The following is a 24,352-nucleotide window of genomic DNA, read 5'->3' as shown; positions in this document are numbered from 1 at the left end:
AGGTCAGGTGTAACCCATGGAAGGTGGGCCCCTCTTACCTTTATTCTGCGCAGTGGAGCATGGGTATGACAGAGTTTTAAGAACTCGGATTGAAAATAGTCAAGCGCAGAATCAGGGTCGGGAATTAAATCGAATCTGTGCCAAGGGCAGTTGGTAAGGTCATCCAGAAACTGTTGTGGGTTAAAGTTTCTACATTTTCTAGTGAGGAGAACTTTAGGGCTTGATTGGGGAGGTTTAATTTTCCTTACACAGTACACTATTGCATGGTCACTGAGAATGTTAGGAAGGATGCCAGAGGATTGGATTCTGCTGGGATTTGAGGAGAGTATCCAGTCTAGTAAGGAATGGTTGCGCGATTTCAGTTTTGTCCGTGTGGATTGGGAAATGAGTTGCGATAGGTTAAGATTTGTATCTGGATTTTGTGTTTTTTAGGGTCAAGCCAATTGAACTAGCAGCTCACTCTTCTCATTCAGAGAGAAAATGGAGCCAAGAAATTGGGTGATATCAGTCAGGGATTGAAGAGGGACTTTAGGGGGGCGGTAGATGCCAGCAAGCAAGATGGGCTTAGAAAAGGGGTGGCAGATTCTGCCAACTAGCATTTCAAAAGAGGGTGGACTTGGGGGGGCAATTTAACAGTGTAAATTGTAAGGTGTCTGCAATATAAAATAACACCCCTCCTCCTCTCTTTGACCTATCTGTCCTAGAAATTGAGCATCCCTGAATGGCGATATTTGCATCGGGAGTTTTAGGGGTTAGCCATGTTTCTGTGAGAATTATGGCTTTTGCTTTATGCATAAGGCATCATGCTCTTAGTTTTGTGGTTTAGAGGTGGCAGATAAGGAAGAGGAGGGCTGGGTAAGGGATAACTGTTACTGGACAAAGCACCAGGATAATTCAAGAAGATATTTTCAAGGACCTCAGCATGAATAAACTGGAATACAATATGCTACATCAATACGTGAAAGGTCATTCACAAAATACATATGTACAATGTTGGGAACTCAGTTAACTACTGATTGACGTTTTATTTTTGTTGGGCTGATTTTGTCCTTTGTACATTAGTTCATGCCAAAATCATTACTGTGTAAAATGTTTAAACACTGGGTAGAGCCAAAATGGCAAGAGCGCAAACAATGAATCCAGTTGAAGATACCAAAGGGGGAAATAATCTGGAGCTAAAGTCAACATTGTGGCAAATCTGCTCAGGTGCTTTTTTCCCCCTCTCTTTTGTAGTACAAACAATGTTTGACATCAATATTTCTCCAAACACGGAGGAATCATTTCACAGGAGGAAAAGAGGAAAGCAAGTACTCACTACATGTGGACTGGCACTTTAAAGCACAATACCATTAATATATTTTCACTAATGTGCACTAACCTAGACATTGGCAGGCTTGTTGCTGAATTTCACCAACCAGGCGAAATGTGTGTGTTTTTTTTATGTGCAAACAATTACGTGAAAATCGGCAAGCTGCACACAAAAATGGAAATCCAATGTGCAAGATCACCTGGTACTTTATATTCTACGATTTACTACAATTTCTGCAAAATTCTAATGAATGTCTGGCAACATTGGTGAAATTCTGTCGAAATTGGTGAAATTCTGAGCAATGTGAACTATTGTGAAAATGCAGCAAAAACTTGAAATTTATGAAACAACTACAGTACCAAGAATTTATCAATTTTTTAATTTGAAGACATTTACACTTCTCTACACTGCATACTATCATGATTCAGAGAATGATTCTCTATAACAAGATATTGAATTGTTACTACAAAAAAAAACAAAAGTTACATTGGCTCACTACAGTAATAATGGTTACACTTTTCAATAAAAAGTGGGAGGCATTTCAAATGTCAATGACTAGAAAAGTCTGTCCATGTCCCCACCCCTTTATTTTTTTAAATGTTTAATTTACCACATGTTTGAATAAAAGCAAACCCCCTAGCACCTTCCTGGCTGTAATAAGTAAGGTCAATGGGTCTGTTTCTTTCTGTTTCTAAGAATCCCTTTGAAAGCAATTGGAATTTTATCTTTGATAAATAAGGATTCTGCTTTTCAGTGTTTATTATTTTTGTAAAACCAGTGTTTATTGTTTTCTTTGTGTTTTCATTTTATTTATTTTTTAAATTGGTGTTTATAGAGCATTTTTTTTTTATAGTTTGAACACTTCCCTCGAGTTGCCTTTGTCTCCTACCTGTGACTGGGCAGCTACAAGAGGTGGAACTCAATGGGAATTGATGCTTCATTTCCATTTATAAGCGGAAGCACAAAATGATCAGTGGTGTTATTCCGGTGGTATTTGGTTATCCAACCCCAGAGAATTTCCTGTTGATACATTTTATGCAATTATTACGGGGGGAGGGGGAGAGGGGTCCCAAATGCAAAACTGGTGCAAATATAGTGCGCCAGTTTTATCAATCAAGAACATCCCATTCATTTCCACAGTAATGATTTTCCTTGATAAATCTGGCGCAGTATTTATGGCCCGGTTTTGCAGCCCTCAGAATGTTCTAAACAAGCCCCAAAGTGCCCTAATTGTGGCTGTACCTGAGTATTTAACATAACTGTCGATATAACTAATTGTGCATTGCGTCCCTACTCTGCTGCCCACCACCAGCTTCATCAGGGATAATAAAAAGACAATGCTTCTCCATGTGCGTATCTAAATGCAATTTGGAAAAATAAATAAATAAAATCAACTGTCATTAGCTCTCATTTCACTTAGAGGAAGAAGAGGTCATATAAGAAAAGGCGTCAATTAGAAATGAAGCCGGAACGACCTAATGATGTTGGATTTCACATTTTTATATGCCTTAATGCGATTCATTATAAACCAAACTGACTTCAATAAGCTGCAGATATTAGCTTATCTAATACAGTTTTAGCTCTTACCAGCTCCCTGACCCTTAGTGCAACTGGGCTGTCATCAGTCAGGTCCACAGCCACTGGGACTCTATGTAATTGAACATTTCAGGATCTATGATGTGTGCGCGTTTTTTTCCATTCAGGTCCATGGTTGGGGTTTTCTTTCCCTTGGTTGTTGATTATTAGTATTTTCCTAGTTTTCCAAACTAATAAGTGCCACTATCAGGCAGTTGGAAGCTCTCAGAGGCTGCAGATTTGCTGCTTGCTGCCTTAATTGATATTGAACGAGCTGCTGGTAGACGGGAACAGGGCCACTGCTGGATAATTTGCAGTTTAATCAGCGTTTGTAATGAGAGCTGCTGATTAGGGCTGTTGGAAATAAAAGAGAGTTACAAGGAACGTCTGTCAGAGTCCGGTGATAATTCTGGACTAATTGTGGTGATTAGCGCAAACTGGATGACTTTGGGCTTTGCTAATGCAAAGAGAAACGTGCACAATTCAGCCAGGGACCCCTTGGGTATATGATCCTCAAGCACACACACAAAACCACAGATCTTAACATAAACTGCTAAGGAGGGGTGGAAATAATAGAAATAGATCTACAAGTTCACTTCTTCCTTACTGTGGCCCCCTGTCTGCTTTTCTGCTTTTCTGCTTTTCTGCTTGTCTACTACCCTGCGATTGCTGCTGTCCAAGAGCCCTGGGTGCTGAAACATGCGCAATCGGTGAGCCTAATGGATATAATGCCGCGATTCTCACTGCTGTGGGGTTCCATAACTCAGTAGAGGAAGTCATAAACATGGTAGTCCCTTTGGAACAATGGCTAAAAGTCAGAGCAGCATTGCTGCCTATTACACAGTGCTTGCAGTTCAATGGGGGTTTAGGGTAATTAAAATCAGTCTGTTTGTGGAGATTTATTACAGAAGACACGTGCACTTTTATGAATTTAACGTTGTATAAATGATCTCATGACGTGCAGGGGAAATGTGTTTGCTGTGATGGGTTAATATCACACTAAAAACATACCGGGTTGTCAACCGATAACCCTTTCGGTGCCAGGGGGAGCAGCAGCAACGCCCCCTCTTGCGCCGAAAGGGTTATGACACTAAAACCCAAGCATACATCATACAGACCTTGTCACACTTAACCATGCTTGTACACACAATCCGTGGGTCTGATTTGCCATGCACAAGTGAAATCAAATTAGAGATCATGTAAAAGTCTCAAAACTGAAAAGAAATGTTAGATCTCAGACTGAAGACCTGTTGACTTTACCCAGACTCAATGCACATGAACAGTTCGGTTGAAGATTATGCTGTCATCCTGTCTAATTCCACAGTATAAACCATATCATTAAAAAAACAATACCTTTTGTATAAGATCAACATCAGTAAAAAAAAAAAATATCTCAATTGTAGCCAGCGATTGGTAACTATCTTGCACACATAATATACGTGTATAATGAATTTAACCCGTTCTTGATCTATCTAGTTTTGAATGCACTGGTGTATTTCAGCCTAAAGTCTGTACATAAGATTGCGGGGTGTAAAGCTGCAGCTTCAAAGCAAACATCAGAATGTGGAGTGGAGAATTGTATTTAAATTCCAAACATGTCACAAGCTTATTAGATATTCCCCATATCTAAAATGTAAAATGGTCAGTGTTGCATCTTCGTCTCGTGGCTAGAAATGTATGGAAATCCTAAATATGTCACAATTGATATGTTTAAATGGAATATATTTACGTAATATAGAAATGTGCTTAAAGAATACATGTTGCATTCCCAATTAATAATCAAACGCCATTTTCATATAGTAATTTCTTTGTGCTGTGAAATAAAACCTATAATATGGTCAGATGTTTCTGTTTATCTCCATCTCAATCCCACTGGTGGGGTTAACATTTTTATAGGAAAACTGAATGCAAGCAGAATTATTCTACAACCAATAAGTATGCTGAATAAAACCTAAAGTCGTCGTTTTATAGACAAACAAGCCAGGTTTGTTTTCTTCTGTCTAAAAGCCCCGCTAAACTGTTAGGGAAAAAGGTTTATTGCTCACGAACAGTTTATTTGCTAAGCCTGTCCATTCGTCCTCTTTGTTTATTCAAGTTGAGACACCCTTCCAAAACTTCACTAGTGTCACATCATTAGTTAACTCTTTTTTTGCTAAAGAATACATGCCCAAGATTTATTTAATAATCGCTACTAAATTACAACATTGAGTCAAACATAATCCTATACCCAACGCAAACATGACATGAGATGGTATTATAAATATAACTGGTTGAGACATCTTCCAATAAATTACTTTATTGTTTAAAAAAAAAAAAACATTAAATGTTCAACACAGTGCAAATTTCTTAATAACCTATCTCTGACCTCGAATTGAAATCGAATGCTATTTGTGAAGTTTAATTGATAATTTAGCATCTATGTCATACCTCCCAGCCCATTATGCGCTGAAATCTCACCTGGTTAAGCGGTGCTGCACATTGGCCTCAGTGGCGAATGCCTGATTATACAGCACAGCTGCTAATTTACCAAACGACCCTTACAGATGACTTGATGGACATCGCACACTATATTCATGCTGTAGCTAAGAGAATGTGCCGTATTCCTTCAGACGCCTTTCAGCTACCCGCAGAATAAGAAATGGGGAATTAGTGGAGGTGTGTGGAGGAAGGGAGCAGAGCAATTAGTGAATTCTGAAGGAAGGAGATGGGGACACCCAACTGCACGCCAGTGCCAGGGGCTGGGTGGGCAGAAGGGCAGCAGCAGGCAGTGTTCATTGCACCCCCATGAAATGTGTAGCAGCCCCTTTGCAGCCAGCTTGCATCGTCTCTCTGAATTCCCTTCTCATTCACTTCCACCGTAGTATAAAGTTAGAAATATGACAGTTTAGGTGAAAGACATTTCCAATCTGAGGCTGTCATGTTGTTCAATTTCTCACAGCCCCAGAGCACCAACAGGAGCTCAGATCTCTTCTTACTTTACATCTTCTTTCACTGCCCAGTCAAAGTCCCTCCAATACATAATGTTTGGTTGCTTTTCCTAGAATATTGCAGACCCACAACCACACTAGCCATCCTTGAGTTTACTGTATTAGTAGAGAATAAGCACGTCAGTTAGAATAAGCTAAGGCCAAGGCATTGTATTGTTTTACAAAGCCACCCTTGCACGTTTCAAAACAGTGCTACACTAAAAAAGCGGTATAAACAAGGAACATGTGGATGTTTATATGTGCGTGTGTACAAATGTGCCCAAATGTATATATATATATAGAGAGAGAGAGAGAGAGGAAACAATTAACTTAAACATTTTGCATGAAGGTTAATTTAGAAATATTTCCAGGAAATCTAATGTTTAAGTATTCCCTGGGTTTGCTTTATAAAAACAATACACAGACAATGTTATGTATCATTATAATAAGAACTGTATTGTTCAGCAAATGAGATTAACTAATTAATATGAAATTGTGTTTCTGTATTTGCTGCCACACAATAAAGTTAATGGATGCAATATGTATTTGAACACGCGTGGAAATGTGTAGCGTTCATATCCAAATACAGTATTCAAGGCCTTCAATAGACAGATACATTTCATGATATAATGTGATTTATGTGGAATTGCAAGTCAGCGCGCACTACATTGTCTAATTTTAACATCTTAACTTGAACTTGACACAATGTTTAGAGTGGTAACATTTATATAGATATATGTGTGTATCTATATATATATATATATATATATATATATATATATATATATATATATATATATATATATATATATATATGTTAAAATATTCAAATATAATATATATATATATATATTTTTGTACGTATTTATATTTTATATAGAATGTATTTTCTACCAGCAGTAGATATACATGTCTCTTTATTTGTATTATTTTGTATTATTTTGTATTATTATCTGACTATACCCTTCCCTTTCTATTAGAACAATCAGCTTGTTGTGGGAATACTGTAATATAAATGGCCTTTGCCGTGTTTAATATGTGTCCACATTGGGCTGCACGGGTTATTCTGAGCCTGCCAATCCCAGCCTCAGCCCTCGTCCGTCTGCCCCTTGTCAATTGGAGATGATGGATTGGAGCCTGAAGATTAGCTGGGGGATCCAGGCACCTGCAGCCTCGTCCCCCCGACCTGTAGCCTTAGCAAAGCCACCAGTTCTGCACCAGATTAGCCCCATCCATCCAGTGTCAATGGCTGTCTTGTTGAGAAAATCAGTGAGTAAACACGGCTGACAGAGAGGGGGCCCAGCTGATTACTCATACAAATAGACTTCAAACTCCTGCAGGAGAAGCTGCTTCCAGAGATGGCTTTCTTGAATTGACAGGGTTGCTTCTCCCAGGATCCCGTGTCCTGCTGCTCCTACTTTGTCCTCCATCAATCACACAATTGTGTCCGGGATGTTTTATAGAGTCTCTTAATATCCCTGCCTTCATCTCTATTCACTTAGAGAATGATCTGCCATAAGGCAGAAGGCTTTGTACAGGACAGGACCAAACAGAGCCCACTGTCAGGAGCGAGAGAGGAGTCAGGAATACGGGCCTGTTTTATATGCTAATAGAATGACACTCAGCTGAAATGCCACTATCCTCCTATTGTCACTTAGTTAAAACATAAAACCTTTTTTTTTGTAGATCCAAAGTGAATATGTTTTTTAACTCAACTAACAAAAATATTTACGTGAAACCTATGAATGGAGTATATTGAGACACACATAAAACAGTACTTTATATTTAAAAACGGGTGTAATTACTTACTTAACTATTATATATATATGATATATATATTATATGATATTATATGATATATATATATATATATATATATATATATATATATATATATATATATATATATATTCATATATATATATATATATATATATATATATATATATATATATATATATATATATATATATATATATATATATTCATATATATATATATATATATATTAAACTAAATGCATATACGTAGACATACGAGATAAATATACCTATATATGTATTTATCTATACGTATTACTATTTTTGTATAATTATACAAGCCGACTATATTTATAAATCAAATCCTGGAGCAAGGAAAATTTGAATATACCTTTAACACTGCAGAATTTTACAGCTCCATTGTTTTAAACACCTCAACGACAAATTAGTTTGCTACCTAATTAATCAGGAAGTTAATTACCAGGTTAGTTATTAGAATATTTATACCCTTTGCTTATAGCGCTCTAGTTTTAATGAAAACTATTTAGCTAATTGCCACATTCACCGTATGCAGTGCACAACGAATTAGAACGAATTTCGCAAATAGCTCTTGTAGGTTTACTAACTGCAGAAAATATAGTTCTGCTTATATGCATTAAGTCTAATCTATTTACATAACAAAATAGAAAGTTAGCATTTATGTTTGTACTTCTATCTCATTTATATTCGCATCAGTTCTTCCACTGCTTAAGAGAAGGTATGTTTAGTTCACTTGATTTATTTTAATTATTGTAATGCCATATCACGGACCTTTGATTAAAGAAAACGGATTTTCAAGGGTCATGGCCTATAGGGAAAAAAATCAAAATATGTATTTATCGGCTCCCGTTAGGAGAAAATAAATGCTTTGCTGTATTCTTTTTTCACCCTCTTCTGTATAATGAAGAGTACCTATAGGTTTTAATGAAGGGGTTCCTGTTCCACATTATTAGCAATAAATCTCAGCCATTCTTTGTTGGTTAAAATCATTATGATCATCATCGCTATCATTACTGAACTCATTATTCTTGTGTTAGTATCAGAGTAGATTTATGATAATAGCCAGCATCACGCCTGAGTTAAAGAAGGTGTAAAGGTTTGATTAATAGCTCCTTTCACGTTTTAATACCAGGCATTTCCTAACATTTTTTATAAATAAGAAAGGACCAGGGTAATTAGAGGAGGTGATTGCTGCACTTAATAAGGTTGACCTAATGAAGCACATATGCATTATTGCCATAAAACAATGCATGCAACGGGCAACATTTCCCTGGGCTAGAAAATCACCAGTATCCATACAACCCCTTATGCTGCTAAATGGCACAAGACAAACCATTTAAGCCATCAAAGTGGGGGCTTTGTCCTTAACATCTCTGTTATATTTAGATTCATATTATAATACATTATATGTGTTGACATTAGTGTTATAAGGTGGCAGAATGGACGGAATGGAGTAATATTCGCTGTCACACAATATAAGTAACATTAACACTATGACTATCTCATCCCAGGAGCATTACATTAGAAAAACAGACTTCATATAAAGACTTGGGGGTTATGTAAATATTGCTGTGCATTTGTAATGCTATTAAGCAACATTCAGCTGCAAAATAGGATTGGAGACATGCTAACTGTTGCAAGTGACAGACTTTGTCTCTCTCACAATATTTGAGGCTGCTCCCAGATCCGGAGCCCTTTGCTATCAGAGGGACCGAGAAGGCATTGTGGAGGACAGAGGTTAATAGTACTGAAGTAAGTGGACCTATGTGTCCACTATATCCCATAAACCTCTTTTACACTTGGAGCACTGGAGAGTCAATGATGGCTTAATGGGTTAATCGTATATCTGATGATGCCCTTTAAATGAACTGAAGACACACCAGGCCTTCACTAGCTGTGTAATTCAGTGGAACTGTCCACGTTTAAAGTGGCCCTAATGATACGAATATATCAATACTCGCTTGCCCACTAGTTAGCAGACCATCAGAACGGCACGATGTGGTTGCAGACCATTTTTATATTATCAGGTCTGTTACAATATTTTATTCGGGGATAAAAATAAATGTAAAAAAAACCTCACAAGTTAATCAGCAAAATTGCTTTACATGGGCCACTGGCAGTGAATTGGTTAATGTCAGTCAACCTTATGCATGACTAATAAACCTGCTGCAATGTGAGCTACTGCTGAGTATAACTCCACATTTCCAACTGGCCAAAAATGTCTTCTAACTAAGATAATGGGGAAACCAGAAACAGGGAGGGAGGGGGGGGGGGTTGGGGAAGACACTCAGTAAAAATAATATAAGCTTCTTCTGACCTTGGGCAAATTACTTTGTCTCCCTGTACCTCGGACAGCAAATATTGGGGTTCTACGTTATCTAGGGTAGACATGTATTGTGAGATGTACCATTCTTCATACAGCACGGACAATGTGCTATGTAAGAACAATTATTATTATTATTATTGTATATATGGCACTTACCAATTACACGGCATTATATACAAGGTAAAATATCAAGCAGGGAAGTAGATATAAGGGAAAATAGCTTGAATGAGCTAACAACCTATTATTTTTATTTGTAATGTTCTGTACGATTTTGAATTTCTGTGGCTTGACATTTTTCTCCTACAAAAAAAAAAAATGCAACACCCCTTTAAACTTTTTTTTCCCCCCTTTCTGCCAAATAGGGACGTGCAGAGGCTCGCAGCGGAGGGGTGTAAGTGAATGACATTAAAGATGGCTGCCCGCTGACACAGATCCTGCTGCTGCTGCTGGAGGAGGTGGGGAGGGAGGTTGCCTTGGTGATGTTTGTAGTAGCGGCTTGGGACTTCCGCATTAGTTGGAGATGATTGGAAAGTAAAGCCGCTTCCAAGCTCATTAGAGAAGAGCGAATAATTTCAGAGCATATTTATTGACACACATGTTGTTGTTGTTCATGTTGTCGTGTGAGTGTGTATGTGAGTGTGTGTGCATGTGAGTGTGCATGTGAGTGTGTATGTGAGTGTGAGAGTGTGTGTGCATGTGAGTGTGCATGTGAGAGTGAGAGTGTGTGTATGCGAGTGTGAGTGTATGTGAGTGTGTAGTGGGGTGAGTGTGAGTGGGGGAGAGTGTGAGTGGGGGAGGAGGTTCTTCTAAGTGCTCGGGGGGGGGGGGGGGGGGAGGGGGCTGCACATGTAGCAGTCACGTTTCAGCAAAGCAGGAGGCACACAGCGTGTCCCGTGCTGCATTATAAACAGCTCCTGGCTGCTGCACACACACTATATGTCCCTTAAAGGTTACACGCTGCTCTGCCTCCCTTTGTCTTCCTGTGCCCTTTGCTGGCAAAAAAAATGGAGACATCATCTTGCCCAGAGCGGCTCAGTATTTATGAAGCTTTGCTGATAAATAGGCAGGCTGGCCACGCATGGCTGGCTTCCCTCATTCCGCACTTGGCTTGTTTACATAGGAGCGGCACCATTTCCGCGGATTAAACAAATCACAGCTAGAAGGAGACATTTATAAGCCGCCAAAGGGAGGGGATTTTATTTTATTTACTTTAATAAATGACAATTCAAACTCTCACTAAAAAAAAATACTTTAAGGTGTGTGTGTGTGTATCTCAAATAAAAAGATCACTTGTGAGCACATTCACATGTCACATACCATAACTTAAAACGTGATGGTGTGTGTGTGTGTGTGTGTGTGTGTGTGTGTGTGTGTGTGTGTGTGTGTGTGTGTGTGTGTGTGTGTATACATACACACATACATACATAAAAAGATTACATAAAACAGGAAATCGGTTGAAAGTAGTAGATGTTAGGCAATAATGTAACAAATTTGTTACACCACACTAGTATATTTCATAATATGATTAATTGTGATGAATTAAGGGAGTATAACTAGGTCTCCCGGAAGTGTTCATCACCCCAACAAGAAATTAGGTGGGGGAGGCAAGATATACAGATCAGAAAGTGTTGTTTTTTTTTGTCTCCTCCTTCATTTTATGATGGTGCTTCTTATAATAGAGATGGTGCTGGATAAAGAGCTGTGAGGGGAAACGCTGCCTTTTAATCTCCCAGATTTAACTAGTTCTTGCGGGGAGAGCGTTTATGACACATCAAGGCAATGGGCATTAAGAAAAAAAACCTCCAAAAATAGCAGTGGCTTTGAAAAAAAAGATCACAACAAAATATTGAATAAATTCCCTTTTAATTTATTTGATCATTCCACATTACGGGGCTATGAATTGCTCAAATTTGATAACAAGTACTCAATTCAACTCATTATGTAAGTTAAATTAGACTTCGATAAAATTTCAGTGGCGCGCAGTGGTTCCTAGAATGAAATGTAATTTGTGCAAGAATTTGTTGTATCTGTCACAAATATTTCCAATTAGCGACCGTAATTATTTGATAGTTTCTGCAATTATGGCTTAAACGGGTGAATTTGGGACTGTGGAGGACCCTAATTGGCCTAAATTTGATATTTTGCATATTTGCATAATGAGGAAATTGGTAGAAAATTGTGTTCATTCATTTGTGAAAAATCCTATGAATTTTATGAATTTGAAAGCTCTGTTTGTGCAGACTGTGACTTTGCCTGCTGATCCCTGAGGAGCTCGTGATGAATGCCTGAATGGGCAGCGTGCCAAGTTCTCCAGCAAGCAGGAGAGGGGCGGGGGAGGCCACAGCAGCGCCTGCGCTATGGCTGCATGCAGCCTTCGCCACTAGCTCCCTGTCATTGAATATGGAGAGGAGGCTCATAGAGGCACAAAGACTTTAGTCTTCCGCATGTCTTCTTCTAGCTAAGGAAACAAAACATGCCTGTAATAGATGTCTCCTCTCAGAGTTTATTGTTGGGTGATGGCACTGGCAGTATTGTATATGAATGTAGCCAGATAGGAGGGTTTGGAGTGTGGGGTGCAATCACTATCGCCACTCTGCTATCAATACTGGGCAACTATGCACGAGCACTGGCGTGCGGTCACTAAGGAGACTGGCAGTACTAGCAACCCCAATGTAGCACCCTCTTGGGGACTACTAGTTCTGAAAAGGGTTTAATGCCTTAAGGGTTTAATGCCTTAAGGGGTTAACTGGGTGGGATCACTCAGGGTTCGCACCCTCCCCTTTCTACCCAGTGATCAGTGATGTTATGATAGGGAGCGTAGAAGGCATATATAGCCCGACCCTATGTTCTAGAAGCAGGTTCTTCACAGTTCTGACTGGGGTCCTCACTGTAAATAGGTTTGTGCGTATAGTCATACTGTATGTATTAAGATATGTCCTGTCACTGTTTGTTGTTTTCAGTGAGCAACATGCACCTGTAGGTCCTGGACTAGAAGGGTTGCCCCTACCACAGCCCGTCTGCTACCGTCCTCACAGAGTAACTGACACTGCAGCCGGTATTTTTATAGAACTCACCTGTCCAGCGGGTTCTCACCGCATGATGCCTCCCTGCAAGCGGTCCCCACGATATCCTTTATAGTAGGCCCTCAAGTTAAGTACCTCCCCAGCGTAGGAGTGAGAGATACAGGGGAATGTGGTATTGAAGTATTTTGTTTGCCACAAGTTTTCTGTCAACTATGTCAATTTACTGTGGAGCGTTATTGACTGCTGTCAAATAAAGCACCTTTTTATTAATAATAAAAATTCCTGCTCCCATCTTGCTACTATCTACTTTTCACAACCAGTCTGCACCCACCCAGCACCCTGCAAAAGGACAAGAGACTCAGCACTCGCAATGTGCATAGTTAATCTGATGTGGCTTCCATTAGAGCCTGATTAGGCTGGTGATATGGTAAAGGCGCTCACGTGCACACTAATGATAATTGCCTGTATTCCTATGACAGTGCATCTAGTGCGGGCGTTCACTTGGCAGAGCGCAACAGCTTGGCCGCAAATTGAAAGACAAATTTTTTTGTCTTTTCAAGTGCGGCCACGTGACGTCAGTGTCACGTGAAGCGATTCAGCCAATGAAGGCGAACCAGCTTCGTGATGCGTTAGGCACGCCTCCCAAATCTCCTGCAGGGATAACCACCAATCACTGGGGCTGCAGGAGTGTGCCAGGCTGTGCGCGCGCACGCCAGCACTATACTACAGGTCTTAGGAGGGTTACATTTGGCGTCCAACGTTGGGCTGTGCATCAAAAGGTTTTATGTTTTTACTCATTTTGGAGCAAAGAAAATGTTTTTGTGATTTTGCTTTTTTTTTTTGGAACTTCTATTGTAAAGAGAGTGTTCTGAGGATTTTTTGCTGGTTTTGTGTATATTTCCTGCTGAGGAGACTGTCATGCTGCTTTCCCGCCTACGAGAGTACAGTATGTTTTGCAAGTTGCTGTTTATCAGAGACTGTGCTTACAAGTTCTCTTGCTGTAGTGAAGTTATTTTGCAAGTTTCCATAGAGTAGGAAAGAATTGTGCAAGCCTCTATGTACTTCGATTGTTGCATGATACCAGTGATAAGTTCTATTTTGCAAGTTTTTTCTGCTAAGAAAGCTTGGTTTGCAAGTTCCCAAGGATGAGGACTGTCGTGCAAGATTTTGTCGCTAAAGCAAACTATGAGAGTTTTTGCAAAAGAGAAAGAAGTAGTTGTTTCCCATCAGTGGAACATTTTGTGCACGAGTCATGTATTCAGGACTGTATATCAACATTTTGTGCAACAGGAGCTATGATTGCGAGGTTCTAGGATTAAGGATTGCATTGCACAAGTTATTCTGCCAAGAGAGTTTTGCATTAGTATAGTGGACTTAATTTTCCCACTAAGAAAGTTTTTGCAAAAGTTAGCAGGGTTGGTTTTCCCCGTCAAGAAACAGTTTTTTGCATAAGTGTGCATGAGCGCAACTATTATAAGGAGCCCGCCTACCCAAATGGTGTAAAAGTATGGCCACGCCTGTTTAGGACTGTCCAATGAGAATCGAAGGAAAAGAACAAGATCCACCCACTAACATTCTTAATAGGGGAGGGCCCTTGATTACAAGAAGAAGAGCAGGTGCGGGTAAGTGTGTTAGGAAGCCACGCCCTGCCTTGTGCCTTGAGCTGGACTTTGTGTCTCAAATCAGAGCTGAGCAGTTGACCACTCGCCACCTAGTACCACACGTGTGCTGCTTGGATTAGTAGGAGCTCGCCACGATGTTAAATCCACTCGCCCGGGGCGTGCAAATGTATAGGTTTGTCGAACACTGTATATATATATATATATACATCCCTCGTCTTATACAACCTAACATCCTGCTGGCTTTCTCCCTTGCATCGTTACATTGCTATAAGTCACCTGAAACAATGACTCTCAAGACCCTTTCTACATCGGTTCCCATTATAGTGCCATTAATCCTGTATTCTGACTTTGGATTTTTGTGGCTCAGGATTTTGAACTTGTTGGCATTACATTGTAGTTGCCACACTCTTGACTATTCCTCTATTAGAGGACAAGAGCGAGAGTGAGAAAGTCCTCTGTAGTAGAGTACCTCCTTACACACTCTGTACTTCACACAGGGACATACCCGTGAACAGACCTAGGCAATATGCTATTTGAAATTATAAATAAATAATTAAATCATTGAATTAAACCATAAATACATTTTGCAGATTCCTGTAGTATCTCAGACTGATGTCACCATTTTGCTAGCCCTGTAAAGCATGGCGAAATTTCTCACGAAACAGAAATAATTTATTTTGTTTAAACTCACAAAATATTTAATAAGTGCAGTTGTAACAGTTTCACACATCACTAAGTTGACTATGAATATTAGCCTTTTGCAAAGCTTCGCCCCAGTTTTTTCATGCCGCTATTTGTATTCTTTGGCTGAACATCGTTGACTAATTCCTCCTTTTGGTGTGTGTCCTATCACCATTGCAGGTGGAGCAGTGAGAACAGGATGTTGCTGGTGGCTTCAGGCACTTAATTGTCCACACTCTTCAGTTAGCTATTTGGTGCAATGCTAAATCGGACTGGATAGGGCCAGGGATATCTTCCTTAAACACCTGAAAAAGGATGTTGCTGTACTTTGTAATTGTGGAGGAGTTCTTGATGATCACATGGGTACATTGACATGATCTAGAATCCATAGTCTAACTACTGTACTCAACCACCTACACTGGAAAATTTAATTTTTTGGAATTCTTTTGCCATTATCTGGGTGATGTCTATGAAATGTTCACCACAAAGAGCTACAAGCTTGCAAATGGTCAGTTCCACCAGGGATTCATTTGGTGACATTGGCCCTTATTCTGTAAGGTGTGATTAGCACAGATGACGTGGTATCACAGGAAAACCCCCATTAAAGTCAATGGGGATTTTCATGCAATAACACATCTGCTTTTATCACACCTTAAAAAATAAGGGCCATTGACCTTTCTGACATTTAAAAGCCAGAGCATGGGGTTTGACCTTCTAGGGACAAAAAAGACACTTGTATTAGTTCCAAATTTGGGGCCAAAGATGAAAGCGATCTCCTTATTCTGTTTTTCTTCTGCAAGGCTGAGCATCCATGAAAAGTATTTGGCAGCAATTGGATAAGATATGTTTATGGTATTTGTGGTATTTGTAATAACTCAGAGAATCCATAATTTTTAATATTGCGGGCTTCCATATACGTCACTTGTGTAAAGTATTGATTGTAGGATAAGGTTTAAAATAGAATGACTTTCAGATTAGGCTACACTCTACTGTTTTGTAGCACAGCCCCATTGGCGACACAGGGATTTGCTGCAAAATCTGTTATCTTGTGTGATAAATGCTTGTGTTTAAATTTTTGAAAATAATAAAAAGATAAACAGAAAAGAGGAGAGTGGGAAAAAATATCAGAATTACAATATCGAGAAATGCAGATAGTTACATAGATCACTTTGCATAAAGGCATTATCGTAACACTAGTTATAGTTGTACATATTGTTTAGTAGGGAAATGCATAGGATTGCATGGGGATGAAATGACTAGAGATTACTTGACCCTAGTGATTAGAGCTGGATGGTATCTGGGTTAAGACCTGGAACCCTGAAAATGTTCAGCCAAGATTACCAGGTTCTTTGGGATTTGAAGCAGGAGTCATTCATTATGCTAGTAAGCATTCCAATTTGGCAAAAAAACAAGACAAAAAACACTTCTGTTTTGTATTTGTATAAAGATGGAAGCGATTGTTTGTTCCGTAGAAACGCAATAGAACACCTTGTGGCTGTAAGGCTATGAGAAAATCAATTTATTATCATGTCTATTCAGGACAAGGTCAAGGTGAAAAGAAAGGTTCAGGATCCTCTGAGTCCAATCGTGAATTGTACCCCCAAAGTTGGGCAATAATAGATCATGACCAAATAATAATAAAGATGCTAGTTCACTGCAGCCTTTAGGGCAGAGAAAGGAGGAACCAGGAAGCATCTTGAAACATTGGTTTTGCTTGAGATACAACCTAAACAATCATATACAGAATGCATTTTACTTGTCAGCTGTACAAATTGAGCTTCTGGAGGCAGCTTCAGAAAAGTCTTCGAAAGTATAGCTCACAGTTTACATCTGCTTCCCAGTATCCCATAAATGTAAACTTCTCTTGAAGGTCCGATACTAAAAGGATTTATGTAAACTCGAGATAACAACTGTTTAGTTTGTTGGATTTAAGCAAAGTACTTCAAAATGCGTAAGGTGAATATTTATGTTTGGCTATAAAAGCCTCTAATTTGTAGAAAATGAAAAAGCTCCTGACTTGGAAGGCCTTTCTAAAAAAAAAAAAAAGAGTTTCAGGTGTTTTTCTTTTTTGGCCCAAGTATAGGTCCCTAAACCTTCACATACAGTTAGACCACCACGCTTTAAAGTATTCCTCCGCTAAACCGGGTTTAACGTCTGGGTTATCAAAAACGGGGGTCATTAGTGAATTTTCACATGTGTATTTAAGATGGTTTGTTTCCCAGATTTGTATAGGCTGGGATGTTGTAGGAAGTTTGCTCCAAATGGGTTTCCTCACTGAACCTGGGAGCCAAATCAGCATGTTCAAATTTAGGGGAGCAACTAGGTACATTTCCAACACCACCCACCTTTTTATATCTGGGTTGGAGTGCAAGGTTGCCAATTAACTAGCTTGTGCAGCTTTGCAATAAGAAATAAGGCACGACAAGGCCAACCTGCCCATATTAGAGGGTTGGATACGAGTATCTCTGCAGGTCCTAGGTTTCCTCCTTGCCAAACAAAATTGGCGATCTCAATACAGTAATTTATTTCAGTGCAATGGGAATTGGGAGAGTCAGGAAGAGGTACAACATCCTCAGGAGGAGATTGATTTTTATGAGATTTCGATAAATCCATGAAATATTACATTTGAACCAAAGCCTGCAGGTCTTTTCTGAATGCTTGCATTGTAAGGAGAAATACTTTAATACAGTACATAGGATAATTCTGTCCATACCAGTCTGACCAATGCCAAGTCTGACTTTGGCCAGCTTGGAGCTTTCCCATAACTTTGTTTTTGATCCTTCCTCAGTTGACATTTTTAAATGTGTGGGTGCAGTATATGATTGGTTACATTGCTCCCTAATTGTACAAACATGTGATATTGTATCAGTGCCTCAAAAGGCATGTTTAAGGGTAAACAGTAACAGCAATGGAGCCTAACCTAAAATAACCCAACCATGTCTTCTGCTTGAGTGTGATCAATAGAGAAAATAGAACAGGAGAATGAGGAAGCAGATTTGCTGCCTTTGTCTGCACGAGCAAGCAATGGGACAGAGTACCGTAATGATTTTTCACTTCACCATTGATAATTAGTGAACTGGAGGATGTAATGAAGTCACAGCTGGAAATCAGATACAACACAATCTGGATCCTTTTTGAGCAGGTCTCTCTTTATCCTCTGCTACATGTTCCCTCCTCAAACCCATCTTACCATGTTTACAAAGTCACAAAAATTTCTAAAAAGAGGGAAATGGTTATTTACATGACACGTCATTTCCTTCCGGCTATATATTTATGTAGCACTGTTTCCCCCCTCCCCGCCCTCTGGGAGATTGCACAGCCTATGCTACGTGTGTGTGGTGCACTAGCTGTTTGGAGCAGGAGATACTGAGCTGTCAGCGGTAGAGACTTGGACAGGCTTGTTCTCTGTAGTTCTTTCTCTTTTGTTCAGCGCCTCCAGGGTATCCAGAAATCAGCCCCCACTACTGCATTCTTCTCCCTGCCCAAGGACTGATACTCACACAGGAGTGTATAGTAGGACAAGGATCTTTATTGTCATACATGACAGGCATCCCTACAATGGTGCAGAGTCTTGGAAGTCCCAGACTTCTAGATGGTGAAGGCCCTGCTCTTACAGGCCTTGGTGGCTGAGCCTGATGTTCCCTCAGTCCAAAGACTGAGGGTGAGCATGCTCATTCCACCATGGGAGAGACTCATAGCTATATCTTCCTCTCTTCACTGGAGCAGGAAGCAGACTACCTAACTTTTCTTCTCCCACTTGGAAGACTCAAGAAGGGGCGGGCTCATGGACTGTACCTATCCCTGATTGGCTTACACAGGCCATGAGTCACCACCTTACTTCCATCACTTACAAGAGGGGCATAAGGGGGGTCAAGAGCCCATAGATTTAACCTGTTACTGCCTGTAACTAACAGGACTTACATAACAGAGATAACAGGGGGAAAGAAAGGTAATATGGGACATACCCTGTTACATTTAATATGCCGGCCATTTGATCTGTATTACATTATATGCTAATAGCAACATCTCTTTTAGGGGCAGATCCATCAAACGCACTGAATCTGGCTTTAACTCCCTTTGACCGGATCGGGTGCTCGAACCCCAATTAATAATTATGCCATTTAATCTATTAAAATATTAAAAAGAGTGGAATCAAATTCACCATATTCTTCCTAAACTGAACCCTTAAAAGAAGATACAGAAGAGTCGTACAATATGAAGTGAATGTGTTATCAATAGCAGGTTTTGCTGTTTACGGAGACTGATATCAACAGCTTCGGATGCAAGGTATTCTAAGTTTACTACCTCTTCTACACTGATAGAGTTGCAAATTACAGGCCATTAGGTTTAATGCAGGTTTTCAGTGACATTTACAGACCAAGTTCCAATGTTCGTAGCATCACAAGAATCACTCAGTGTAACTGAAACACATTTTGTGTACGAGAAAGTCTATGCATATGCCTATAAAAACCTTCAAGGCAAGGTTGATTTCATCTTTACCTTTTCTGTTTTGAGCTTTTTACATACTCAATGTACTGTGTGTTTGGCAAAGTAGATTTCAGCTATCATTTGTATGAAAAATGTGCTAGGTTAGGGGTTCTCAAATGTTTCCATATGGTGAACCACTTTATTATTAATAATCGTATAGAGGACCACCATACTTGCACTTAGCGTCGTACGTTGTATTTACACGTAACATATGTTTCAAAGATATTGAAACTAAAAATAAACCTTTTAGTAGAGACAGAAAATGCACAGAGAGAGCTGTCTGAAGTGAATTTTGAAAGATTTTGGGGACCACCACTTGAAGATCACTGGTGGCCCAGGAACTACAGTTTAAGAACCACTGGAGCTGTAGGAGCTGTTAAGAGGTTAAGTTTAGTACAATATAAACATTTGGTGTTATGCAAGACTTGAGATCAGAAAGCCTGAATGATAAGTAAGCATTCTCCATTTTACATTTAACTGATAATTAGGAATAGTTGTATCCCTTTTCTTTACATAATTGGTACCAGGGGATCCTGTGGAGCTGAACAGTGTTATTTTCAGCCCCTGTGATCCCCAGGTCCCGAAATATTTACCAGTGTAGATACTAGGTTTAAATCTCCCTCCCGAGGACACAATATGGTGGCCAAATCTCATCTCAACCACAATAATGTTGGCCAAGCCGTTTCCTCCATGAGGAACTTCCAACACCTAAAACAGTAATTATCTTGGAAACCGGGCATGCCCTGAACTGAAATAAATACTGGGTAGGCTCTGGATGTCACCCTTGTTCCAATAATGTTTTAAGTTGTCTTTGATATTAACTTTTTAGTGTGACTAAATAATAATATTGGGGTCACATTTTAGGCAGACTAAACGACATCATTTCATAGTGATTATAATTTCACTTTGGAGTAAGAGTAGGTCATCCCACCTGATCAAGAGGGATTTTGGCTTGTCAGGAACAGAGGACATAATTTAGCTTGGGCATTGGACAGAGTTATTCCAAACTGCTGCATGTTATTCCACAAAGTTATTTGCTGCTGTGTTTAAACCTTATTATCACATTATGTACTATAAGCAGCATTATGTACAGCAATGCTAAAGATGAATGCCACATGACTTGCGGTATCTATAGCTTTGCTAGACTATTACATGACCAGTTTCTTGCATGTTACTATAAATGGGACCAATGTTGAAACTCTACATTAGGGATAAACATGCCAAAGGCCACTCTGACTTGGGGGACAGTTCACCCCTCCAAGTAGAGTTTGTGTGGCATGGAGAGGGTAGTTTGCTTAGCTGTCTGTCCAGGAAGTAAGGTGGGTGGGTTAAGGATATATAAACAAATGGAAGCACAAGAACAATAATGGAATACATTAAATGACATATCAACAAAGGAAGAATGGGAAGCTAGAAAATAGAAAAAGCAGTTCAAGAGGGATAAAGGTTTAAAGGAATAAAATAAGAGAATTAGCAAAACAAACAAAACAAAGAGGTTCTCGTTTCCCACTTCTGGTCTCCACTGCCAACCTGGATTGTCCTCTTCAGCAGCACTAGTGGCTGCAGGGAAACAAGATTAGGGGGCTATGTATCAGGGACATTTTGGGGCGGAATTGAAGCAAATAGCGTCTGTTTCATCTTGCTTCAAGCACTTTGCTCCACTTCTTGCCCTCGTGCACCAGCTTGCAATTTGGGGAGTCTCAAAAAGAGGAGATGCTGGAATATCATATCCAGTTTACAATTCCCAGGAGTCACCAAAGCACCATCCACACTATCTCAGCCAAATCGTCAAACCGAAACCTGCAACTAAAGTCAATGGCAAATATCACCAATTCGGACGTGATGACATCCCCGGGCAGAGTATCAAATTGTATGCCTCTGTGCATCACTTTTTTCTCCCTTTCATTCTGCATCAAAAAATCCACCAGGTTTAAGCAGTGTAACTTTTTTGGCTTTTAATAATATGCATGTATGAAACTGTTTCTTAGGTTTGACTCAACTGTGCTAAAAAAAACACACTTTCTTTGCTTTAAACGTGACTTGTACATAGCCCCCATCATCTTCATTACATCTTGTTATGAGTCACCCAAGGATGCCAGGAGGCTGAGAGTAAGGAGTCACAGACGGTCTACAGTGAACACAAGAAGCACAGAGTATTGCATTGCAGAAGACAAAATGGAGGGCAAACATCCTGTTACCAAGTTGGGAAGTGTCAGCAACCACATTATTGGTAAAGTGGACCTTTGCAAGGGAGGGATGGATTAGAGCTGTGAGATAGAAGATGCATGTTATATGGGATAATCATACAAATACAGAAAAATGCATATGCGGGTTGTGATAGCTGCGGTCAGATTATGATGCCTCCCTTGGTGCAGCAATGATCCTGTCAAGCAGCAGCACATACTGTAGCAGAAGATGAAATTATGCACCACGGAGTCAACAAGTCATATGACTGAATTACTAATAGTTTCAAGAGAATGAGACTCAGCCACCATAAAGCAAGCAGTAGTTGCAGTTACGGTAATAGGAATGGTGTTCTACATGTTCAGCGCAATCAGTGTGTGGAAAGGGTCTTGGAAGCATGGAGAGTACCAACTAAGGATGAGTAGGTTCGCGGGCCTCAAATCCAAACTTTCCGAACTTCCGCCTTTCTTCATATGTCCAAGTCACAACCCTGGGACATGTGTTCGAATGCGAGCAAAATATGAGCCAACACACGTTTGGGTTCACACGAGGAAAACTCACAGTGTTACGCACAAAAGTTTTCATTTCAAAATAAATGTAAAACATTTCTGTGCTTATTTTGAGCAATCAAGTTACGGCAAAAACAAAAGAAATCCCAGTGAATGTGCCCACCCTTATCTCCAGCATGACAGGGAGAGCAGGGTAGGAATCGACATAGCTAAGGAGAAACTACGACCACAGTGGTTACCCACTGACAAACAGCCACTGCGGAGAAGAATTGCAAGATGTGCAGTCACTAATAGCACAATGAGTCTCAAGAACAAAGTTTTGCAGGTGTATAGGATCATTACAAAAAGGGTCACAGTAAAATTCTGTTGGAACACTTTTTAGTTAGTTTAAAAATATCATTTAGATGGTACATACAGATGTAGCAGGCGGTATTAAAATGAAATACCTTGTTAGATAATGCATGTATTATCTTGTTAATCATTATTTTCAATAACACTACTGTAAAATAACGTGTCAGCGTTAATACATCGCATCACGTTAACAGAGGGTTAACATGTGCTACATGTATAAATGTGTCAGGAATCGGCGTTCTCCAGGGCTCCCCGCCCCTGCCGCCGTCGCGGGATCACTCCCCTCGGCGATTCCTCTGCTCAGCGCCTGCGTGCACACCTGCACCATCCACTGGCTCGGTCCACGCGCGTACACGCGTTACGGAGCACGCTCAGTCTGCACACTCTTCTTCCCGTCCCCCGAACCTCAGGCTCCGCCCCCGCACACTGCACGGGCATACTCAGGTTACCAACAAGACTCACCTGGCCTGTTATGCCTGCACCAATCTGCAGTGTCTCCCTCTAGCTCTTCCTGTCCCGCCTCCGTTCCTAATTGGACCTTCCTGCTTTATCTAGCTCCTCTCTGCTCTCAGTCTTTGCTCGACATAGTCTCTGTATGGAAGTACTTCAGGATTCTCTCAGTGTTTTCACAGGTTCTGACGCGGCTTGTACGACTACCCCCTCTGGCTCTCGATCTCGGCACTCCTTGGACAACGCTCACTCTGGTAACCCCTTGAACACGGCTTGGACTACGACCTATCTCCGCTCTCCACTCCCTGACCTCGGCAAGGCATCCTTCACTCTATCTCTACAACCGGTACCGGCAAGTATTGTCTACCTTACTACACCTGGCCTGGCAACACTTTATACCACACTCCGGTCACGCTCCCTTTGCTGCGGGTGCGTGTATTACCACTTTCCCCTTCAGCTCAGGGGACGGGTCTGGTCTGCGGGCAGCACCGGCGTAACAAAATGTTTATGGGCAGAGTATTTAATGCGACCAAATCACAGATAAACTGCACACTAAATAAATACTTTTGAAGCAGTCGGGGTAAACATTCAAACGTATATGCAACTTTATTGATATATATTTAAAATGTGCTTCATAGCATCTATTTCATGGCTCGAAATGCCCATCTTAGTATACATTTCATAGCAAAATGTTTTTTTTTAACTTGACGTAAGTTATGCCATAACTAGATCTCTATAATGCAATTTCATGTACAAAGTACTAGTCAATGAAAAAGACTACATAGGCAAAATTCTAGTTTTCCACCCACCAATACGTCTGCTACAACTCTTTTCTATTAAGCTGAAATATATGGCACAAAGCATTTATTTTTTGATCTGTAATGTAACACTAGAGATAATATTTACTAGTCTTTTGAATGGAAATTACATTTTACTAAAAGGTAACACAATCATTGAGTGCCTCTTGGCTTGTCTACTTCTAGAATAATGATATATATGTTCCCTCGTTTTGCTTTGAAGATTACTGCCAAAGCTATCCTTGATACAAAGTTATAGAAAAAAACCTATG

The sequence above is a fragment of the Ascaphus truei genome, chromosome 1 (genome assembly GCF_040206685.1).
Source record: "Ascaphus truei isolate aAscTru1 chromosome 1, aAscTru1.hap1, whole genome shotgun sequence".
Taxonomy (NCBI): domain Eukaryota; kingdom Metazoa; phylum Chordata; class Amphibia; order Anura; family Ascaphidae; genus Ascaphus; species Ascaphus truei.
The sequence above is the reverse complement of the archived record's forward strand: the minus strand, read 5'-3'. Positions refer to the sequence as shown.